Consider the following 6,926-nt stretch of genomic DNA (forward strand, 5'->3'; position numbering starts at 1 on the left):
GTATTAACGTCCTTCAAAAGTTTTTTGTCCTAAGGCTTGCCGACCAGAGCAGTTTCCATTGCCACACCAGCAATGTACTCCATGTTTAGTGGATAAAATAAGGTTGAGTGCTCTTCGATAGGATAACATTTGCCCTCCACCGCAATCATCAAGTTTGAACGTCTGAAATGTCTTCTGAATCATTATCCTGATCTATGGAATCACAACCTTTAATAAGAAACCAATGTTTTTTAGAAGGACTTTAAAAGTATTTAAAAACAAAGTCAGCCCACAAAGGTTCTTACACTTACTGAACAAATCTTAAAAGAGAGACTGAGATTCTCCTACATTCTTCTCAAAATTCCTTCAAAATCTAAGCAACTGTGCTCTGGATGTCTGTTAAAGAATTGTTTATCAAGATAGATTATGTTAGATTATAATAGGCATATTTCATGTAGCAAAGCCTGTATTGCTATAATACTATAATTTTGCCATTGGTTTGGGCAAATTATTATTAATTGCATGACTTACCTGATTTCCCAGTAATTGCTCTCTCCACTCTGTTTATAAGAACAAATGTAGTTTCTTGTTACATTTCTTGGCATAGTCCAAAATATTTTTCTCAATCAATGGATTGAAATTTGCCAATAATATCATGGATTAACTTGTGGTTTACTCTTTAAAATTCTGCTTTTACCTGAAAAAGAATTAATAGAGTTTGCTAGATACATTGTGAAAGAAAATTCCTCTACTGGTAATTTAAAACCCATACTCTGTCAATTAACTAAAATATCAATGAGAATTTTATACAAAATATGGCAGGTAACTAAAAAGTAGCGAAGTAGCACACATGGGTATGTCGAACAAAGAAATTTGGCAGTCAATTATCAGCTTGGATAGTTTGTCAACAAGAATTATAGTACCTTATATCAATATTAAAGCTGTAAACTAAAAGCAAACTTACCTCTGTAACAAGCTAAAGTGCAGGATTTTTTCTTAAATTGTTTCTACCCCAGGCATTCTTATGCTCCATGAACCCTGTATCAGAAAAAATATATTTATTGATATGTTTAACAAGTCAGATCCATTTCTTAAAGTATCATAGAGGTGGTAAACATAAATAATCGTAAAGATTATGTACATCAACAAGGTTATCACTTACTCTTCCACCACAATTGAGTCAGCAAGGAAGGGATATTTCCAAATTATCATAGGTGAAATATTTTGTTTTTCTTCCATGGTTTGATAAATTAATTTTATACGCCTGATTGTTGACAGTAAATATCCCTCATTCCCTTGTGAACCAATGTTACGTAAATGCATCCACTGACCGAAATATAATAATGAGTAAGAGTCAGAGTGGACGCATAATCGACATATTTGGGGATATAGTGTCGCGGCAACCAACCGTACAACGAGAGAAAGGCGAAATTTTAATTTGAAATTTCAAACATCGTCTCGCTTTGCCTTTTTTGGATTTATTAACAATCGTTTTTAGTTTTTTACGAATTTTAAGACAGTGTAAACTGAAAAGAGAGTAAATAATATACTTTATTAGAGATTTATAGAAAATTTCGTATTCATTGCAATAGAACTGTAAAACCATAGAACCGTAGAACAATGGAACCGTAGAATCCTGGAACTGTAGAACCCTGGAACCGTAGAACCATAGAACCATGGAACCATATAACCGTAGAACGTAGAACCGTAGAACCGTAGAACCATAGAACCATAGAACCATAGAACCGTAGAACATCAAAAATAAAACCATAAAACCGTAGAACCGTAGAACAATTTAATGGTAGCATTATATTATTAGTGCCGTATAATTATGCATTACATATTTATTTAATTATTACAATATATTTCGTTACTCGTAACACGGCCTTATAACCCTCATTAGTGATCTGCCACATAATATTTCATCAGTCCTTTCATCACGCGCCCGACGTCAAAGTTCACGAATCGGGTATGCGCCAAAGATCATAACGGAATTGCAATCGAATGTTTTCGATTTTGAGTAAGTGTAATAGTTCTGGATACTTTTGTACTTTCACACTCAAGTACTGCTCTGGTATATTAAATAATACCAGGTAATTGTAATATTTTTGTTATTACAAATTACAAGTTTTCTAACCGAGTATGTGACTTTAATACCTGAGTGTCAATGTTTGTCAAAGTCATTTAGATGTAAATTTTGATTAAGATGTCTTTTGCAACCTGGGCTTATCTGACGTGATATGTATCCTGACTTCCTATCTTCCACCATATTGATACAATATAATTGCTGCATGATCCTGTGGTTTCAAATTGGAATTTGCTTGCAAATGCCTAACATATATAATAGCTCTTTGTTATGATAAACAACTATTAGAAAGTTTTGGCAAAATGTCAAGAATTCAGACCAACTCCAAAATAGAGGTTCTTTTGCTGATTTTCCTAACAAATGATGTTGAAATCAATCCTATGTCCTTTTAGGATTTTATTATCATTTCCATAATTTCATGCAAATTATTGTATGTAGGATTTCAACACCTGACAACTATCATTCTGTCTTTCTATGTATTTTGGCAACTGGAATATAACTGCAGCCATAAAGTTCTCAATCTAGTTTTGTCATTGCACATGTGAATGGTTGGTAACCACATGGAGTAAGTTATTAACTGACAAATTTTCAAAAATATTTTATTGGGCTTTCAAAGATTTTCTAAACATCTTGCCAAGCTTGAAGGCACCAACAGAAGTTATCATTGGTGGGAGAAAAGGTCAGTTGTCAATCTTGAGATAAAATAAAACTGACAACTGCTGGTAATTTGTAAAAAAACTGTTTTTGTTTTATAGACAAAGCAGGCAAAAGACTCAGAATATTACAATTTCTACTGAGCGCAGAGAAGACCTTATCACAGAGGCTTTAGTAAGGAAGTGTAATTTTTATTATTTCGTACCTTTGTTTTACTGTATTGTACAATCTGTCAATTAACCACTGATTATTATATTTTAAAAGTTCTACAAAGACTTTGCTGGTCATAAAAGTGGAAGTGATATGGTATGTTCGGGTTAATTATACCTCATTCCCTAAAATGAAACTATTCGCAATAAATTCAAAATCGTAATTCATCATAGTATCAATGCCCCCCCTCCCCTCTGTCTTCAAAAAGTTAGGTCCATATTCCTTTTCTAATTTAATAAGTGGGTTCTTAGTAAAGTGATAAGCTAACTGAAGCTAACGTTTCGAAACTATTTCAACATCAACATATGCCATATTTTTGTGTAGAAGTTTAGTGGTTATAAATTACATTGCAGTGAACGAAAGGTTGCACTCATGTTAGAGGTACCACGGCGGGCACTGGCTGGAATAAATTCGCTCACGTAGATCGTGTCGGTCGCGACCCGCAATTTTTGGGAAACTGGGTTCGAGTTTTTTTAATACGGAAAAACAAGGAATTTCGATTTTATCTCCACTTTTACGCCTTCCCATAAGGCCTCTTTTTACTGTTCAGAAAATTGAGTCGATGAGCGAAGTAGAGCTGATCAAAATCTCCCGTTTGATACCAAATATGCAGAGAAAAGATTTAATTTGACCTACTTTTTACGTGCAAGTAGATACCCTATTTTGAAGAATTGTTTTGGTATTCACATTGAGTACACACAATGGTATGTTTGGCTTCATTAAACTTTGGGCAGCTACGTTGTTGTGCTTGTTCTTTGGCAAATACTTAACGCTTAGGTATTGTTCTTCGATCGTATGTTTTTTGTTTGGCAAGAAAGCGCTTATTTTGTATTTTGATGGATTTTATCATGTTAGCATGGCTGCCTCAAGTGGTGTAAGGAAGAGGCGATACAACAGATTTCCTGTTGGGAAATATATGGTCTTGCAGAAGGAGAAATGGGACAATGTTTTAAAAGAAACAAAAGCTATTCAGGAAACAGATGTGCAATTAGCTCAGAAAGAGAAGGAACTTTGTTCAAAACGTGAGAGAATGAGACGAATAGATGCAAAATTTAGTGTATTTTTTTAAAAAATTGAGTTATATAAATATTAATTTGATTGTGCTTTGAATGTAGACCTGAGCAGCATGTTTCACGGACTGGTACTCTACTACACAGCCAGAAACGCCACAGACTTGTTGCAAGTTGTCAGTTTTACCGGCTTGTTTCAAGTTATCAACCGGTTGCAAAAAGCTGGTTAATTTCAACAAGTTGCGACAAGCCTGTGAAAATCAGTCTTGTTGCAACTTGTCATAATTAGCAGTCTTGATGCAACTTGTCAATCCCAAGCTTGACAAGTCTGATTGAACAACTTGCAGCAAGTCTGTTGTAACTTCTAACAGGTTTGTTGACAACTTGCATCAGGTCTGATGAGAACAACTTGCATCAAGTCTGTTGACGACTTGCAGCAAGTCTGTTGACAACTTGTAACAGCCCTGTCTGAACAAGCTGATGCAAGCCATGCGAACACATCAGATATCAGTTTGATACAACAAGTTGCAACAGGCCTGCAGCAGACTTGTTGCAACTTGGGTGTTTTTGGCTGTGTATATATATTGGCTTTTGTATTTTTTTTCCTGCTGCACACATTCTAAATAAAATTCATAATTGCCTTCAGATTGAAAACCTTGATAAATATATTGAGGAAGGGGGTGATGTTATCAGTGAAGTGAATAGAGCAGGTAGAGCAGGTCATGGTAGTTCAGAGCCACCTAGGAAGAAAAGATTTATTTCAGAGAGATCAACCTCAATAAGAATGAGAAACCGCACTCAGTTTGGTGCAAATAGTACAGTTAGTCTAGCTACTTCAAGAAGGAGGAGTTCAGAGACATTTGAGGCAGCATGTCAGATTCATGGGGCTACTAATCACTCAAATTTACCAGGCCAAGTTGGTCTGTGTGACACAGCAATAACAAAATGTTCTGAAAAACTTTTAGTTAATGTTTTTTCAACAAATGTTAAAACAGTTAAAAGAGTAATTCCTAAGATATTACAGAAAGGTATAAATGATTATGAAAAGTCAAATGATAACATGACAAGAAGTATCGCTGTGTATTATAGTGGCGGTATAATGGGTAAAAGGAAGTATCGTAATGTTTATAGGGCAAGTAGTTACAAAAAGAGTAATGAAGCAAAGTCTCTTCGTATAAAAATCAATAACTGCCCTATTCCGAGACTGTTGCCTTACCATAAGCTTGCACATTATATTAAATCAATAGATATTGGTAAACTTTATTCCATTAGGGAAACACTTTGTGATGGTCTAGATGAAATTGACAAAGTTGATGGGGTGTATAGAAATATTCAGGAGATAGTTCTTATTCTTGCTAGATACTACTTAGTGTGTCGAAAGAGGTATGAGCTTGTATGCTTTAAGAAACAAACTTACACTTTCAATATTTCACTTGGAGGCGATGGGGCACCATTTGAAAAAGATGACACTTCGTGTTGCTGGTTAGTTAGTTTTCTTAATTTAGGCAGGAAAGTGCTAAGCAGCAATGAGAATTATCTATTGTTTGGAGCCAATTGTAAAGAGGATTGTGTGCCAGTGCGTCGGTTTCTACAAAAGTGCTTGAGTGATATTAGTGTTTTGGAGAAAAGTACCTTTCAGGTTGAGTGTGGTGGTGAGATGGTTAATGTAAGATTTCATGTCTCAGAAATGCCTAACGACATGAAGATGTTGGCATTCTTTGGTGGAGAACTATCAAACGCAGCCACTTTCTTTTCTACCTTTGCAAATGTAAGCACCCATAATATGAGTTCTCTTGCAGGTTCTTTCAGTTTTTCTGGGAAGGAAATGTGGAAGCCCTGGAAATATGAAGACAGGGTCTCTGCTGCAAACAAGGTTGAAGATTTTAAGAAAACTATGGCCAAAAAACCATTGGCACCAGCCACAGTAAGATCTAAGGTAACATCCTTCATTGCCCAGTTGAAAAGCCGCCAGGAATTTCAACCCATTGTTGGAAGGTTGATTGATCGGGCTCATGTAGACCCGCTTCACCTAAAAAACAATGCTTGTGCACTTACCCATAGGTTGTTGCTTTATGAAGTAATTGCAATGACAAAGCTTGGACAGAAGGTGAATTCTTTTGCTCAGGTTCCTTCAAACTCTCCATTTAAAATGTACATCCTTTCCATGCGTGAATGCAATTTATCAAGGTTAGCGAATAAGATCATCAAGTGGTTTGATGAAACTGGTGCTAATGGAAAAGTTTTGAATATCGCTTCACTGGCAAGCAGTCAAGACTTTTTCTCCTGCATTTCATGAAATTAATTTCATATATTGAACCTATTTCTGAGCCTGGTAGGCAGAAAACTATTCTGCATATTCTTGCATACATTTGCCTTCTTCTTAGAGATTGTGTTTCGATATTCAGTCGAATAAATATTTCAAATGATGAGATAAAGAAGCTTACCAATCTCTGTCGAGACTATTTCCGGGCAAATGCTCTGTTCTTTCAAGTAAATCCCACTGTTTGGACAATAGGCAATATTGTTCCTGCCCATACCCAGTACATGAAGGACAAATATGACCTTGGCAACGGTATTAACTCAATGGAAGGAAGAGAGGCAAAACATGTCTTCATTGCAAAATACAGCAGGAATACCAATTTTGTTTCCAGATGGGAACAAATTTTCCGACATGAGTTTGTATCCTTAATCTGGCTCAGGGAGAGAGGTTTTAACCTTCCTAATGAGAGATCTGATCATTCTTGTGCCAAGTCATATATTCCCAAACAAGTAAGCTCTGGAGATTTGGCATACTGTTATTGTGGGTTGCAGAAGGTGTGCATGTCAGATGTTAAGTGTAGATTCTGTGCAGATAAGCTTAGGAGGTTGATTGTATCAAGTGTTTCCTCAGGGAAAAATCTTGTGTTTAAGTAGGTTTGATTAGCTTGGCCAACTTGGGTTACTCAACTGCCAGTGTTCTTGTGAATTATGTTCCAGCGGATTGAAAA

The 6,926-nt window shown here is 35.8% G+C and overlaps 1 pseudogene; it reads left to right on the top strand.

The window, feature by feature from the left end:
- Positions 1–3,785: 3,785 nt before the first annotated feature.
- Positions 3,786–6,848, top strand: LOC114541425 (annotated as a pseudogene).
- Positions 6,849–6,926: the final 78 nt, after the last annotated feature.

Source organism: Dendronephthya gigantea, unplaced genomic scaffold, assembly GCF_004324835.1.
Source record: "Dendronephthya gigantea isolate DGI-Jeju-01 unplaced genomic scaffold, DenGig_1.0 000290F, whole genome shotgun sequence".
In the NCBI taxonomy this organism is placed as follows: domain Eukaryota; kingdom Metazoa; phylum Cnidaria; class Anthozoa; order Malacalcyonacea; family Nephtheidae; genus Dendronephthya; species Dendronephthya gigantea.